This window comes from Cupressus sempervirens, chromosome 11 (genome assembly GCF_028749045.1).
Source record: "Cupressus sempervirens isolate cs-2001-9-10 chromosome 11, ASM2874904v1, whole genome shotgun sequence".
Taxonomy (NCBI): Eukaryota; Viridiplantae; Streptophyta; class Pinopsida; order Cupressales; family Cupressaceae; genus Cupressus; species Cupressus sempervirens.
The window spans coordinates 554,972,944-554,991,541 of NC_143128.1; positions in this window are offsets into that span (position 1 = coordinate 554,972,944).

The window sequence follows — 18,598 nt, forward strand, 5'->3', positions numbered from 1 at the left end:
AGAAGAGAGAAAGTGAGGAGAGAAAAAGTGAGGAGAGAGAAAGTAAGAAGAGAGAAGATAAAGTGAGGAGAGAGAAAGTGAGGGGTGAGGGTGAGGGGAGAGAGTGAGAGGATAGAAAGTGAGGAGAGAGATTGAGGAGAGAGAAAGAGGAGAGGGAGGAGAGAGAGTGAGGATAGAGAGTGAGTAGAGAGAAAGGAGAGAGAGTAAGGAGAGAGAAAGTGAGAAGAGAGAAAGAGGAGAGAGAGTGAGGGGAGAGAGAGGAGATAGAAAGTGAGAAGAGAGAAACCTTGAGGGTAGATGATTGTTTTTTATTTTCTAGACATATGCTTTTTTCTATCTACCTAGGGTTTTCATTTTTTATTTTGTAACCACCAAGGTTTTTTTATTTTTAATTTTCTAACCATCTAGGGTTTTCATTTTATAAACCTAATATTTTTTCTTACTACAAATTTTACTAAGTTTTTTCAATATTTCTTAACTATTATTGCGTGAAACTATTTAACATAATAACAAATACTCATCTATCATAGAACTAACCACGAAAACATGAAAACATACAAGTCAATTAAGATATTATAAAAAACAACTAAATCTTCATTAAAAACAACCAAAGATTCATTAAAAACACAAAAAGAAAGAATATGTATATGCCTAGAATGTTGGATGCTTGAAGAGGCCAAAAATGCTATCAGGATACTAATGCAAGCCAAAAATTCATTTAATTCACTCTAAGCCCTTGGTCCACCAAATTGAATAGTGAAAATGATGTTTAAGGTTAAAACCATCTAAATATATAGCTACTTCTAGTGGCACTAGGACTTTGAATAAAGCCCTAACACTACTACATTTTACATTTATTTTTGATGGTCATTTGTTTCTTCAAGTGATGACATTTCATTAGACTCTAGATAACAATAGTCGTAACTAGGTGAGCATGGAAATTTTTGATGAGACTAATTATTGTTGGACACTCGACATTGACTTGTGTTGGAAGACTACGGGGAAGTATAAGCCATCAAATTAACTTAACAGATAGACAATTGACAATGCTTTTGTCAGGGGTATGTAATCTTCATCCGAACATTTGTTGCATGGTGTCAATATTTTGACAGAATGCACTTGAAGTTATGATGACATTGCCACCGGGTGTAGGGCATCATCGTCAGAATACACATAGAAGATTATTGCACTAGTGCCACAATTCTGATGACCTATGCATAGTATAATTGTGTTAGGCAAATGATTCAAGAACTAATAATCTTCATGTTGGTAGTGGTATAGTATTCTACCACCCTAAACTGATTTTTTAAAGTTTTACTTAAAAAATGCCAAAAAATTCTAAAATAATGCGCAAATAATTAGATGAGGAGTGTTGATTATACAAGTGGCATATATCTAGCTTAAAGTAACAATACTAGAATGAGAATCAACTTAAAGACATTTACGCAAGAGATTGCATTAATCTCTTTTGTAAATGTCTCCAAGTTTATTCTCATTCCAATAATGTGACTTTGAGCTAGATATTTACCACTTGTACAAACAACATTCCTCGTCTAACTATTTGTGTATTATTTTATAACTTTTTTTGTACTTTTCAAGTCAAACATTAAAAAATGGTTTATGGTGGGAGAATACTATACCACTACAAACATGAAGATTATTAGTTCCAAAATTGTTTGCTTGACACAATTATACTATGCATAGGTCATCAAACTTCCAACAAGGAGCACTAACAGGATATTCATGTTCAAAGAATATAGAATAATAAATAATGTGAAACACATTATGGATGATAAGGAAGGCCTTTCTAAAAGATGTCCTTCATCTAAATCAGCAATAGATAATGATAATGAGGAAAGTAGTCTAGTAACTACACCTATTACTCAACAAAATCAGGTTTTCATTGATCCTAAACAAATTAGCTTTAGATGATGAATTTATTTGTGGAGAAGATCTCTTTATAAATTATCCATATATCACTAAAGAGGGAAGTTTTGGTGATGATACAAAAGCTTTAGTGACTATTGGACAAGACTTTTCTACTATGGCACATGGTGATGGAGATATAATTAAGTTGGAACCCTTGTAGATACCAATAACTCCTTCAAAGGATGGAACCTTTAGTTGTGAAAAGGATGGTGAAGCTCTCGTGAATGATGAAATTGCAATTGATAGAATCCTAAAGGATTTTCTCCAAGAGAAAGGAGGTCAATCATGTGATAATATTTTTTTAGTATTTTATAAAATTAGAATATAAAATGTTGAAACACTATGAATTCAATAAATCAAGAAATAAATAAATATGCAATTCAATGAATGAGTTTGATGAAAGTAATACTCATTCATGACCTTAAGATTCTTATGGATGAGTTCATTATTTGAAAAAAATCAAATGATGAATGCTACTATGCTCAATGTGTCTACACTGATTCTTTAGTTGGGGATAAGTGCATCCTTGTAGTTTGTTGCCAAGTTGATATTCAAGATCATGTCTCAATATTTTTATAAATTCAAGTTTCTTCATGCCATGCATTATATAAGGTTTGCCCAATTCATTGGTTGATGTATTTCACTCCAAACTATCAGAAAGATCTTTAAAGAAAGGATTTTTTAATGCTTAAAGAGATGCCAAATGTTTTTACCGGAAATATGTAGGATGATACCAATGCAATTCAAGATATTTTACAAATTTATAATGATCTATGGTTGTTTGGTCTGATGCCAACAAATGTTTCATATCCCATATGTTACTATCTAGTAAACCTTTTCTGTGTAGATGCATTGGACAATCATTCAACTTCTTTTTTGCAAAGGTGTCTACTTCTCCCAACCAATAAATGGATTTGTATGATCATTGTAAAGTCTCATACCTTATACATAATGTGAATAGTTGGATTTTTTTGTTGTGTGACCCATTTTTGGTGTGTGCCAGTGTTTCTCCAATCAGTCTCTTTTGTTGACTCATATTTATGTGATTCTATTTCCCATGTTGGATAATGCACTAATCCTTAATCCCATGAAAGACATCTTTCAACAAGCCATTATAGAGTTTTAACTATACTTACTAAATTTACTTGTGGTAGTTTTCTCCCATAATGGGTTTCTAACATAAACATAATGTTAAGGTGATGTTCTTGATTTATAATTTCTTTCCATTTAACTTTCTAATTTATTATCTCATGCTATACACCTATTTCATTTCCAACACTATGTCAAGTAAAGAAACACATGTTTAAGCTGATTTTATAAGAACAACAACAATTCATATGACTTATAGATGGATATGCAAGTTGATTTTAAAAATTAAAATATTATTAGCTTAATATTTGAGTAACTAGACTGCTCATTTTATAGTATAAGAGAAGCACACAATTAGAAGAAATTATTGTTTAAACTGATCATTTGTAGCATTTACAAATTATAGTTACAAGTAATCAAGTTACATACCTTTGATTTTATGAGCACAAACAATGGATGCAAATAGTTGATTGACTAGGAGTAATAATCAAGTGGAGTAATAATTTGATTTTGAAGTAAAGTTTTATAGACCACATCGAAAGGCTTGATTCACATTTGGGTTGAGTAACCCATGATGAGTTCTTTGCTTTGTTTCCAAATGTCTTGTTATTCAAAGTAGATTTTTTAGTGGTTTTAGTTGCATTGATGTTATCCATGAGATTAAAATATTCCTTAGAAGGCTTGGGAGTGATATTATCCACCATTCCATCATGTACTAACTCTCAGTTTTTATAACATACTTGGATTTATCTTTGCTAGAGGTAGACCCTTGTTTGATGTCTTTTTGAAGGGTTAATTCACCTTTCTTTGCCATGAACTCTTCTATTTAGATACCTTGTGTAATCATGTCTTCAAAGGTATGTGGACCTTGAAGTTATATTCTGTATACAAAATTAAGTAAAAGATTATCCATGAAGCTATCAAGTTTTTTAGTTTCAGGGATTTTACATGAGTATTTGGTATACAATTGCCTCCATCTTTGGAGAAATGTTAGGAAAGGTTCTCCAATTCTTTGTTTAAGGATACACAAATCTCATATGTTGATTGGATTTTGTAATTTGTGTGAGTACTATTGAATAAACATATCAGCAATCTCATCAAATGTTTTAATTCCAGTAGGTAATATTGAAAACCATGCCATGGCTTGTCCACCTAGACTTCATCATAATAAACACATAAGATATGTTTGGTTGTGCATGAATTTCATAGACAAAGCACCAAAATCCCTCAAGTGATCTTGGGGATCAGATGTTCCTAAGTATTTGTCATATTTGGGTAACTCAACTCCTCTAGGAAAAGGAGGCATCTACAAGTCCTTGTTAAAAGGAAATGGACAAATAGTGTCTAACGTGTCTTGTTTAGTCGATTCATCTTTTTCTTTCAACATTTGGGCCAATTGCTCTTGCATGGGTTGAATTTTTTTTGTAACTTGGAGGTTTCAATCTCTTCTTCTTGTCTGACAATTGTTTCAACATTGAAGGGTTGAGGTAGTTTTTCTCCTTCTTGAGAAAGTTTGAGGAAATATTTCTCTTTCTCATCATGGATTAAGATTTACATCATTTTATAGAAGTTTTTATCATTAAAAAATTTCTCTATGGCTTCTAGGGGTATCTCTTAAGTATCCCCATAATCATTTGTATAGGTGTAAGGATCCTCCATGCTTTCATTTCTTTGGAATTCTTCTTTGTATTTTCTCCTACTATTTTCACCCATTTCTTGATCTTGATTTGCCATTCTAGGGGTATAGAAGTTTTCAATTTTTTAAGGTTGTATAGTGTTAGAATTCTTTAGAATAATTGAGAGGGGGGGGGGGGGGTGGGTGAATTAGTTATTCAAGGTCCAATAATGTCCAATCCAAACTTTCTAATAAAATGAGAGTGAATTAGAAGTACTATCCTTTTTACTTTCTTATGATGCATGCAATTAAACATTAAACAATCATGAAAATTAATCATGCATCACACCATAACACAAAGGATTTTGGTGACCCAAAAACGCTCCAGGAATAAGAAGGTAAAACTGGGGTGGGGATGACACCCACAAAATAATTGCGCAATCGATTTCAACCACTTCTGATAGTTTTCCCTGTTAAAGGCCTGCCCTGTTAAAGGAATTCTACACCCTGTTAGGAGTGTGATCTGTTAGAGGACTTAAGAACATTCAACTTAGAATGCCACCTTGTTAAGGGATTTACATAGAGCTATTAGGCTCACCAAAGTCCATGGGATTTACAGTCACCTTCTCAAAAGAATCTTTTATCCCTCTCTAAAGATCTCCTATCCTTCTCCTAAGGATCTCTTATCCTTCTCCTGAGGATCTCTTATCCTTCTCCTGGGGATCTTCTATCCTTTTCCCGAGGCTTATCCACCTAGCTATTAAGCTAACCTAGCAATGTAGGATTTCAATGTCTAATACAATGGTAAGAGAGTACTAGAAAGGTTTTGACCTAATAAAGATTGCAACTTTAACCTTGCAAATTTCATATCACTCTTCAGTTCTTTTCTTTTCTTGGCTTTTCTCCCTTGCAGTGTTGACAACTTGTTCACCCTTCAAGATCTATCTCCTTGAGTTCTTCTACTTGTTATGCTAATGCACTCTATGGTCACTTGATCAAATCAGAGTCTTGATTCTCTGTGCTTACTCCTCACTATGTCCTCTTCTTGACACTTCACACTAGCCTTCTCTTGGCTTCTTCACACAAAAACTCTTATGACCAACTCCCTCTCACATGCACGCTTGATCTTTGACCTGTAACTCCTTATAAAGAAGTTATGTTCTTCATTTCCCGCTCAAATCTTCCCGCTCATCAATTTGATTTAATCTTGAGAAAATGATATTGTTTTCCCTCCAAATTGTTTCTTCTAGAAAATTCATGATAAATCAATTAGCATTCACCTTGAATTGGTTTGCATGGTTTACATAAAATTCTATGACATCTACTCATCATCCTTATCATCCAACTAATTCACAAAATTCAATATAACAAACTTATCGTTATTGATCTGGCGAATCTTTTGACTTAACAAATAATGCAACAACTTGGCAACATTGGTTTACTGATGCTCGGCACCTAAAGAAATTTTCTCGGCATCCATTACCTTTTTCTGATGCTTGACACTTGAAGTCTTTTCTTGAGTTACTCGACACTTGAACAATTACTCGACACCTGAACAATTACTATGTTACTCGGCACTTGAAGGATTGCTCGGCACACACTAAAGTTGAACTAGCTTGCTCGGCTCTCTCAAATGAACTTAGTTAGGCTTTACAAATGAGTTAGTTAAACCTTGCATCTTTGATGTGTCTCAGTGTGTCCATCCTCTTAGAGTATGTCACCAATACACTATTTCATCAATGGCTTAGTTGATCCTTATACTTCATTACAACATCATAACTTCAACCTTTCTCTAGGTGCTCTAGTTACATCTTATTGATTGCCTCCTCCTTGTCAATCAACCAATTGATAGTATTTGGATCACTTAAGCAATTGTCATTCCTGCAAGTAGCAAGTTTGACATCAATGACAAAACGATGATTGAAAACATTCTTTACCAGTTCCATCATTCTTCATTCATGATCTTTTCAATAATTTCCAACATATAGGTGTTTCAAATAGAAGTTCAGCTATTTTTTTTTAAAGTTGTAGGTGTCTTGTCAATGTCTGGATGTCTTGGAATAATGGATTCCTAACTTGTTGCAAGTTTATGGAAAAGATTCTTTGAGCACTAAGTGGACCAATAAGTGAAAGATATCGTGAGGAATCTTCACTATACTCAGACTGTATGTAAACCTCGGAATGACCTCTACCATGATTTATACCTCTATCTCTACCTCATCTCATCCTATGGGAAGGAAAAAAATTTCCACTCCTAGTTCAAATAGTCATAGACAATGCCTTATGACAAAGTTTGAACAAGGATCATAGTAGAATGTTGTCTCAAAGTAAGAAATATTCAATAAGTGTGTTGTATACCTAAGTAGATGTAGTAAGAGAAATAGCTAGAATAGTCAAGATTTTTGAGTATCGTGACAGAAGATATGACAAACACAAGAGAGGAAATAAGACAACAAAGTAACGAGACTAGTTTGTGTACAGATTGCAAGTGATCAACTCAGCAAGATGTTTGAGTTTTAGACTATTGCAGATAGAGGAATAAATTAATGTTTTCAGTCAAAGACCGGATTTGGATTGAATTTTGATGAGGGAGCTCAAAATAACTCACTATTTTTGGAAAATTCCTTACAGACTTGCATGAGGAAATGACTTTAAGGCGAGAAACTATTGCAAACCAAATGAGGAAAGACCTCTGATAGATCAATTTTGAATTTTTTTTGATAGTTTATTGACCAAATCTCATGTGAGGATTCTAGAAGAACCGTGTGAGTAAGTACAAAGATCTGTGTGAGGAAATATAACGTCAATTTCTAAGGTATTTTCTCATGTGAAGTTTGTTAAAATTCTAACAATGATATTCATACTAGTCTAAGTGTGTAGACCGCACATTACTCTTCTCTCCTTATATACTATTCTAAGGCATTAAATACATTACACTTGGCAATAGGATGGGCGACGATCCTTGGCAATAACTGTAGTGCCTGCCCCTAGTTTGCATTTTTGTTATCATTGTCAAATTCTTTTAGGCTGATTTTATGCATTGATTAGTTTTAGAGATACTGGATTAATAATATTATGATATTATTTCATGTCTTGGATTAGTGATATATTGGTTATAATTGCTTAGTTGTTTTCATTTCACATGTTGTTAACATGATGTCTTTAATGATTATTATGTTGTATTAATAGAGATGCATAATTATACTTGAGCATTTGATGTTAGACTCATGATTTATTATGGTACTTACCCTATACTTGCATGTGTATGGTGTGTGTGTTTGTTTTATCTTTCTGTCTGACGTGTTTGATGTGGTTAAGGGAGGGAGTCGTAGTCACTTACTAGTCGGGATCTACACGATGCACCACTCCCTGCCATTGCCTGTTTAGTTTAGATATAATTATATACATGTACATGCTCGTCTTTGATGCAGGATGCAGGTATCGGGCATCGACTTCCTTGAATTGCCAGCATGAGCGTGCCCAATTAAATATACTCAAATGGTGAGAATGGGAAGACAATGATCAGCTCCAATCCTAGCCAATAGCCTAAAATACTTGTCTTGCAAGGAGGACTCATAACAGACTGTCTACCCTTTTTAAAACCCGTGAGTATTTTGTGCGTATGTTGTTTTATTAGTCTTTGATGAATTTCTATTAATTAAGTCTAATTAAAAGATTAAATTAATGATTTAATTTAATGAAAAATTATTATGACATTTTAAATATTTAATTAAATTTAATTAATTGAGAAATTAATTAAATAAAAACAATTGAATTTGAAGATAAAAGTTATAAGGATAAATTTAGAACGTGATGATATTTATTTTATTTTAATAATAATATATTTAGAGTTTAATTTTTAAGTAAATACTAAATATTATTGTTATTTAAGTTAATAAATATTTATCAAATTAAACGTTCAAAAATAAATTAAGAGGTGAAAAGATATTAAATTATGAAAATGTTTTAAGTTCGCATGATGCACGTATGACATTAAAATATAGGAAATTAATTAAAAATAAATAAAGATATGCGAACTTGATTAAGATATTTTAATAAAGCGTGTATGAGATTAAAGTTATAAATTTATTAAAGAGAAGTCAAGTGGAAAATTAAATAAAGTAATTTAATAATTCATTTGTCTTAATTAAAAGAAAATTAATTGTGCGTTAAAGAATTAATTAAATAAAATAATTGTAATTTTAGAAGTGGTGGTGACAGAAACCCTAAAAAGGTAATTAGATTCTATATTAGAGGGTTTCAGGTCATTATTGCACACACAGGTTTATGGAGAGCAACTCGAAGGGTTTGGAAAGAAAAGAATTTTACGTGGCTTGAAAGATTTTGCTTGCAGTAGAAATTTTCATCTAGTTGTCAGAGGTTAGCATTAGATCCAGGTAGGATCTCGTGGCTAGACTATATAGTGGTTTTCACTCTTCAAGTTTCTGTTTGCTCCGTGTCTTTTGCATGTGTTGTTTTTCTAGTATGCAATATTGTTCTTGTTTGAGAAATATCTGTGCATGGCTTAGATGGATACTTTGTTGAGTATATTTTAGAGAATTGTATTTTAATATGAATAAGACTGAATAAGAAATCAAACAAATATGAGAATCTATTGGATATTGAAATCAGGCTTGAGGTTTAAAAGATAAACGTTGTCCATTTTCAATAGATTTTAAGAACATAAATTAATTTGGGGAAAAGTTTAAAATAAAAAAAAAATCGTAATTAAATATGGGGAGGGTTCGAGATTTGAAAGAAAATTTTAAAATGTGAAATTCGATTGGTTGAAAGTAATTTTTCTATCAGATTACATTTACAAATGATACAAAATAATAATAATAATAAAAATATATTTGAATTTAAATTCTATTAATTTTTAATAAAATTTAAATTTAATATATATATATATATATATAAATAAATTTATAATGTAATTTCAATGTTCATTAAATTAATTTTTTTTTTAAAAATATAAATTTAGGGGGGGAGGCGGGGCCACCACATCCCCACCTCCCACACCCTGGTCGCGACCTTTAAGGCTGTGTGTGGCAGGCATGACTACTGCGTAGCAGTTGTACCTGCAGTCGCAAGGGATAGGCTGGCGGGCCTCTAAATGTGCTTGCTAAAAGTTTTTGTTTTAAAAATGTTTTTAAATTTTTTTTTTTTTAATAATTGTTAAATAAGTTTTTAATATATATATTATTTAATAAATATTTTATATTATTTGATATGTATTAAATACTCAATTATAATCTATAAAATATTAATGAGTTATTAATAATAGTAATTTAAATTATACTATGATAAATTGTTATTATTAATTAATTGATTTAAATTTTGATAGTATTTAATTTAAATCTTAATTAAATTATTATCAAAGTGATTTATAATCATTAGATTAAAATTTGATATGAATATTTATTAACCTAATTAAATATAATATAATTAGAATTAGTTAATAACGCAAGTTGTTTAACTAAGTTATAAGTTTTACTTAATTATTGTAATATTAATTTTTAATAAAATCATAGTATTATTAATAATTTAATTATTACCTTTGGGTTTTTTTGGGGACTTAACTTGAAATCAATTATGGGTAATTGTGTGTTTCATTTGGATATATGAACAAGATATTTTTGCAAGGGTAAACTATGGGTTTTATCTGATTAAAACATATGTTCAACTAGAAATGGAAACCTCAGATTAACTCAAAAGTATATTGAACTATGAGACTAGTTACGTGAACACAAACATTGGAAAACTAAAACTTTACTTATTGTGTCCTTTCAAATCAAACCCAAACTATGAAATTGTACTGTTTGCTTGTACTATCTATGCTTTTGGATTTTGGGGTTGTTTAGATGTTGACCAGTCTAGGATGTACACCAGAGGTTTTGTGAGATTTCTTTGATACCATTTATGTGGCTAGATGTTATGATGTGTTTTGTGATTCATATTGGAGATTATAATTATGAGGTTTATCTTGTGGAGCTTTTATGTGTTCTTGGATGGGAGAATCATCTTATTATCAAGTTGCCTGTTAAGGAACCGAGTTTGATCTTTATGAGTGTTGTGGTATGGGACACAACTGTGGATTTATGTGCTTAGGAGAGGTTGTCTAGGTACATGATTTTGGGAGTGGCTTGCATAGGGGTCTGGGACCCAAAGTGGTCAGTGCCAGGGTAACCTAATGCAAGTTATGTAATAAGTGATAATCTAGTAATTAAAAATTGTTTGGGGGAAAACACACTAAAAAGATAAGTTAGAGATATTTGACCCAACCATGCCTTGAGTGCTTGTATGACTAAGGATGGAATGGGATGAGTGCCTCATCTTGTTGAGAGGGCTTTCTGGTTTCCACATGTGTGATGTTGAGGGTCCGGGGTTCAGAGTAACCAATCCAGGGTAACTCAACGCTTGAGGGTCCGAGGTCTATTAAGAGATTAGTCCAGGGTAACTCAAGCAGCCATGTGATGACACTCCCTAGTATGTAGCCTGAGTCTCGTCTGTAGATTTTGTGTACCTCTGGTGGTGTACTTATTGTTGGATGTGTTTATTGTGGTTATTACTTTCATTGATGATGATTGGTGATTCATTGATGATGTACTTTTGACATGTGGCTTTTGACTTGAGATGATTATCTTTCATTGACTTATCTTATAATCTTGGTATTTGATTTATACTTTGTTCGTGTATGATGTTTGGTTATGTGGTGTCGGTATTGGATTGAGTGTTCTTACTTTTGGATTATTTTATCTTCTTGAGTAGTATGTGTTACCTTTGAGGTAGTTTTGGCTACCAGGAATTCCATGCCTAGGAATGTTTTATGTTTGATTAGCCGTATGTGGATCATTCATTATCTTCCCTGCACGGTGGGAGTGGAAGCTTGACTAGGTAACCACACGGTCGGGAGGTAGTGTCTTCTTACCATTTGGGTTCCCCTCACATTGACAGCTATTGGATGTTTGTTGCAGAAGATGTACCTTTATCATTCTTATTTCTTATCTCAGAGACTTCTTTTTAGATGATGTATATATGTTATCATGTATTCTGATGTATTGTATCTATTTTCACATACCCTGCGACATGTGCAGTGGATGTACTTTCATTGTATTAGATATACTTATGCTTTGCTTATGTGATTATGTATCTATTATTTCTTTATTCAATCTTGAGACATTGTACTTCGAACTTAAACTAATTAATTTTAAACTATTAATGTGACTCAATGTAAAAGAACCCTTGAGGAACTGAAACTATATCTGTAATTGATTATGTGTATTTGATGTGTATGTTCATGTTGCTTCCGCATTAATGTTATCTTGATGTTGTTTAAACCTTTAAAAAAAAAAAAAGTTCAGTAAACATTGTAACATGTTAGGTTTATTTCTCTTGGCTTCCCGAGCGGGGCGTTAAAATAACCTTGTTATGCACTAATTATAACTATTTAGTTATGTTAGCTAATACATTTGCTATTTCCTATTGAGCATTGATTTCTATAAGTGAAGTGTCGACCCAACCTAGAGAGGGTCATGTCCCTTTAAGGGACCTACCCTTTGGTCATGGTAAAAGAGCTAGGTGTGATTGAAGCTTAAGGACACAAAGCACATTGAAGTCTTCTCCTTAAAAATCAATATTGCCCTAAGACAAATTGCAGAAAGTATAACCATTTCTAGAATTATATTATTTCATTCAAACAAGACTGTTTATTGAAGAATATCTACAATAGACCTAGAAAGGTACAATATAAGTTTGATTCACTTAAGAATTTTTAGAAACTTTATAAAGTTATGTGTTGAGCCACGTGACGAAATGATAGATTGATTGTATGAACAATGATTAGAATAATTTAATACCAGTTCGCAATGTTTTGGCAGATTCTTGTACGAGGAAACTTAGCCTCCCATGTGAGAAAGTATAGAATATTATGTGAGGAAACAAAGATTGACAGATCTATAGGTCCTTATTCGCATTGAATTTTGCAAAAGTGCAGGCGAGTAAATAAAAAACATATAGGTTTTGATTGAATTTGAAGAGATTCTGATAAGTTCTGATAGTTTCTAGATAGAGTACCAACAATGTTTGTAGTTTTCAGTCAGATGTGGAAATTATTTTCAAATTTAGACACCATTTTGAATTGTAAGTAGATAGTTGATTTTTAGACAAGGCAATACAAGTAGTAGTCATAAACAATCCAACTGAGGACAAAGAAACTTAGAGGGATGAGGGAGTCTTGACCTTTTTTTTTGGATAGTTTGGACAATTTGTAGACTTGAAAAGGACACTCTTTTATCCCTATAACCAAAAATGGTAGAGGCAGAAAAACCTTTGTCTCACAACTTATGTGCATGCGTTCACCTCACACAACTATGTCACCCTACTAGAGGGCACCCATGTTTTTGGTGTATTCCAAGGACTCAATAACATATATTCTTAATAAGCACCCTTGTGGTAGGGGTCAAGGGTGTATACCACCTTCCAGCATCCAAGTACATGGCTATGGTGATGATCTATAGGAGAGATTCTCCCCCCTCCTTGCATAAAGATTATGCCCCCTTTCGGAGGTGAACCGGGTAGCAACTAACTACAGATTTTTTAATAGGCTTCCATTCATATTAATCCCCAATGGCCTCGTGAATGAGGTTAAGGCTAGCAGCCCACATCGATACTTGAAAGTGCACACACTTGACTAGCAAGATTGGGGGCGATGCCGCCTAGTGCAACAAATAAATCCTCTTCTTGATATTTGATATCAAAATCAAGAAGAAGAAATTAACATGGATTTGGAGTTTTTGACTCTAAAAAGCTTCTTTATTATACTGAGGTGGAATCACTGACATTATGTGTGTGTTCAATTGGGTCATTCTTGGAAGTTGGATCACTCTAGTAGGCCCCTTAAATGTTGACTCAGACTATAGCTCGGATTCAAGGGTCCATGTTTTTAATTTTTCCAAGGGAAAAGAGCATACTCCTCTACCTCATCACCAAGCTAGCTTATCAATTCCAACTTGTATTTTTCCAAGATTTTATTTTCCTAAAAGGAAAATAACATCATCTCTTCATAAAGAGCTTTTCTTAGGAGAACCTCTACCTTTCTTACCTCCCTCAGTTACCGTCTTCCAAAGATGTCTAGGTTTTTGATTTACTCTTGGGCATCACTTTCAAGTAGCAAAGATCATACTCCCCTATTCCTTTGTCTAGAGCCCCATGAAGTTCACAAGCCCTATTAAGCTATGTGTATGAAAAAGCATGAAAAAAGACACATTGTTTGAGTGGATTTGAATTTTTTTTGACAAATTGATCTTTGACAAATGTCCTACAATCAAACCATTAGTACTATTTGTATGTTTATTTCAAGGTATCTTTGACAATCATCCTACAAACCACTATCAAGATGCTTCAAAAATTAGAAAACATAAAATAGATTCTTCAAAAAATAGGGGTTAGATAAAATAAAAATCACAAATAACAAACTTAAAAATACAATTTTTCCCTATTCTGATGTCAAGTCTCACACAAAACTTCACAACTTACCGCACAAGGATTCTCTTTATGTGGTGTGAGAAAGTACTTTTATCGTGCGAGCATATCAGTTACTGTGCGAGGAAGTACAATATTTGCGTGAACTTTTAGTTTTCTCGTGTGAGAATTCATTTTTTTGTATAAATAGAAAATATAGAATGTTGAAAATAAATAAAAGATGAGGCCAAAAAATTGATTTTTTGGCCCCACGATGGGCGTTAGAAATGTGAGTGTTAAATATGGACCTCTAATTCCACACACACTTCAACATGATCATTATGTTTTCAGTAACATTCTAAAATGAATACGTGAGATTATTCATTCAGTATGCCTTCATAAGATGATTTTTTGCCTTCTAACTAGATAGGGTTTTACTATTTGCTCTTAGAATTGAGAGTTCAAAAACTAGACCAAACTAGTATGAAGGATTTATGAATGCAAATGAAATCTAATTTATGTTTTTGATATTTTGAATGCAAAGGTTATGAATTAATCTAGATGAATTTCAAATTAATATAAGAACAATGAAGAGTAAGTTAAGCTAAATGAATGCATTGTAATCTAGATGATGAGCATGTAAAGCAAATAAGTTTTGAATGGAAAGCACTTGAGTGATCAATCCAATAGTGATTTGATACTCTTCATGTGCATCCCTCCAAATGAGAGGTCAAGGGTCTCTTTTTATAGAATCTTTGACCTGATCAATGGTCAAGATTAAACTGAGTGTACAGTTCAGATTGAATGTGAGATTGAGTCCTCCATTTTTGATGGAGTTGAATGAGATGAAATAGGAGATACCATTGATCCATTCAATTATGTGCTCATAATTATTTTTCTAATTAATTAGATAATTAGTTTCAACAATTATGATGAGCATAGTTGATTTAATCAATATATTTAATTCCTTTTTCATATGAGATTAATTAGGAAAGAATATTGATACATTCAAACATGACATAATAATAGAATATTCTAATTAATTAAATAATTAGTTTCAACACCTAAGTATATATATAAAATTAAATCAATGTATTTTAATTCCTTTTTATGTGTATTAGCTAAAAGGGTGGATTTAAATTTAATTAAAGTACTTACGAATTATAATTAAACTAGGAGGTTAATTTAGCTAATTTCAATCAATATTTAGGAATTAAATAAAGTACATGATTAATATAGATTAGGGATTTTTTGTATTTGGCACTTAGGTCAAGTAAGGATGGTTGCACCAAAATTGGTTCAAAATGTCAATGTGCCAATTTAGGGGTATTACAGTTCCAACTTTGATAAACTCTTAGTCATTGAGATATACATGCTTAAAAGGCCCAAGGATTATAATAAAAATGTATAGCGGTCAGGTTTTGTAATGACAATGCCTGAAGGATTTATCGCACAATCAAATGATCACTTTGTCCAACGTTTCTTGTTCCTCTTTTCACATTTTGGTGGAAAGTATGGACATTTGAGTAGCAATTTTTGTTCTGCTTGGCAAGATATGTGTTTTAGTTTACTCTTTTGATATTTTCTAACTAAATGGGTTCATTCTCTTCCTGAAATAAATAAGCAATATTGTATATGGAACACTTGGAAGCAACACTTGGGCTTTTCATTGGAGCATGCATTCAAACCCCCTTCATTGGGTAGAAAGTGAGTGAATTGAGGTTTGATTCTTGTTCGACTAATTAAAGAAAAGAAATGTGGAAACATGGAAATGTGATCAAGTAATTTGTTGAATCTGAATCTAATCATTTTTCCAATTTCAATTTAGTTTTGTACAACCATACAAGGGATTAACATATTCTCAATCAAATTCCAAGTGAATGAAATGGAATTGGGATTGCAATTTTCAATTCTCATTCCTGATTCCTACTCCTGTTCCCATTTTGAATTCTAATTTCCAATTCCTTTGCGACCAACCAAATAGACCCTTATTATTTCTTTGACAAATCATAAGTAATGATTCTTAATTAATCTCAATATGATATAGAGGAATGACTCTGTAGCCATCTATACTAATTTCGTGCACCTAGAACTCTTAAATTGTAAGTTAGATTTCAGTGATTTTTTAGTGTCTCTCCATATGCGAGTTAATAAATTAAAGCTAAGGTTTCAGCTTATAGGTATTGATAAAATGGGCTTTTCAAAGTGTTGTTTGATACCCCCTATGTGTTGGAACAATTGATTAATTGTGTATTGTCTTCGATGTCACACAAAATGTCATATAATTATCAGTCAGTGTATGCCAAGCTCATTCAGGTATTGAAAATAGTTTTTTGTGTCTACCAAGCGATCTAAAGTTTGCCTAGTTCAAAAGATATTATCTATCGAGTTCACTCGGGTGCCAAAGGAAAGTTTGCGGAAGATGAGTGTTAACCGAGCTCACTCGATTAACGAAGGAAAAGTTGGATGGAACTAGTGTCAACTGAGCTCACTCAGTTACCAAGGGAACTTAGCAAGTATGCAGTGTTAATTGAGTTCACTTGGTTAACATAGGAAAATCTTTTTTGAGTTAGTGTCTACCAAGCAAGGTCAACTAACAAAAGATTTTCTTGTTTTGACATATTGAGTTCAATTGATTTATCTATTGGTTCTAGCCGATTGAGAAGATGATTATTAATTATTCTAAGTTATATTTGAGTCAACTTGACAATATGAAAGATATAAATAAAAGGTCAAGTTGAGGGTTAGAAGTGGGCTTGAAGAGTATGTGAATGCATGGAAGATTTTTGAAGATCTAATGATGCTGAAAGGAAGCGAATTAGAAGGATAAAAGCAGTCTATCCTTGTGAAGTTGAAAATATACATTCAATCAAAGAAGGATCAAGTATACAAGCTAGAACTGAGCTCTGTAATTACCAATTCAATTGTATCAAAAATTAGGTCATGTCATTGTTACTCTCTAACCTTTGTAGTAGTGATCTAAATCTCTTAACAGAGTTGGCTTAACAACTATTTGTAAATCCTCTAACAAAGTAGCAGTTCTATTGAATTGTCTAAAGACCTCTAACAAGGCCACTCCTAATAGGGTGATTAAATCCTCTAACAGGGTCACACCTAACAGTGTGTTTCATAACTTTTAATAGGGTTGACTTCTAATAGGGCTCACTTCAAAAGAGTGAAAAACAGTAACTAGTTGGAATTGGTGATTTTTTCCAAATTGAGTTTCTATGTTAAATCTTGGTGTCAAATGTGTTCATGCTATTTCTTTTATGTGTTTGCAACTAAGTTAAAGTAATAAGTAATCATAGATAACATCTTAAGATTTTTATGACAAGTGTTTGCCGAGCATATTCAGTATTTATCGAACTACAACATTTTCAGTGTATTTACCAAGTATTAGTAGAGTTCAATTTTTAGAAATTATTTTGTATTGACATCTAAAGAATCTAGAATTTATTTTTGTAGTAACTTATTCATTCCTCCCCTCTTAGTTACTCCTCCTTTATTTCCAACACTATGTTCTTGGACCAATAGTAGTTCACTAAAAAATAACAATATTTATAGCCAAATGTCTTAGTAGTCTTTATGAAATGTCACAATAGTGTGCATAAATAGACCAATCATCAACCATATAAGTTAAAAAAAATAGACTATTAGTACACATATGATCAACTATTAGTACATGTGTTATCATTTTTAAAACTCCCTTAATATTAGTAATTAAAGAAAAACATAACAACTATTAGATCCCCTAACAGTTATGAAATAGTATCCCTTCTTTCTCATTCTCCTCTCCCATATTATTTAACCATTATAAAATTCTCAATGTTAGCCGGGTAAGTTTGTTTTTTCAATTACCCGAACTGAAAAGCCATCTGGAATAGAAACAAAATTAACTTGGAAAGCAAAATCATACTCCAGTTGAAGTCGCCATTGAAGATTATGACATGATTCTCAATGCAACACAAGACAAGTTTGGCCAACAACAAAATTTCAAAAGAAAGTTTACAAAGAGAATAAGCCAAGAATCTCTGCATCATACAGAAAATAAAATGTCGGCTCATATATAGTAAAGAGCAGCTCATGAAAGAGGTGGAACAAATCTTAAAGATTTGGTAAACATCCATCAAACCACCTCAGGAGAATAGACACTAAACTCATATTACTGCAATACACAGCACAATATCTTCTCGAGATAAATTGTAACAGTATTTTCTACGAGGGAAAGATAAGAAAGAGCAGAATGAATTAAACCCATTCTGACAACACAGTCATGGGCAATCCAAAGAGAATAACAATATCCGTCTGGTTAAATCTTAATGTTGGTTGATAGAATTATCATTGCTCTCCAATTAATGGACTTAGATTCTGAGTTATCGTATGCAGCGTGTTCATTGAATGCATAACTAGTTTTTTCTACAGAAAAGAACAAAAATAAGAATCTAAAATTTGTCTTGTTGCAGATAATATCTGACATTGTTTTAAACGATGTAAGACAAGATC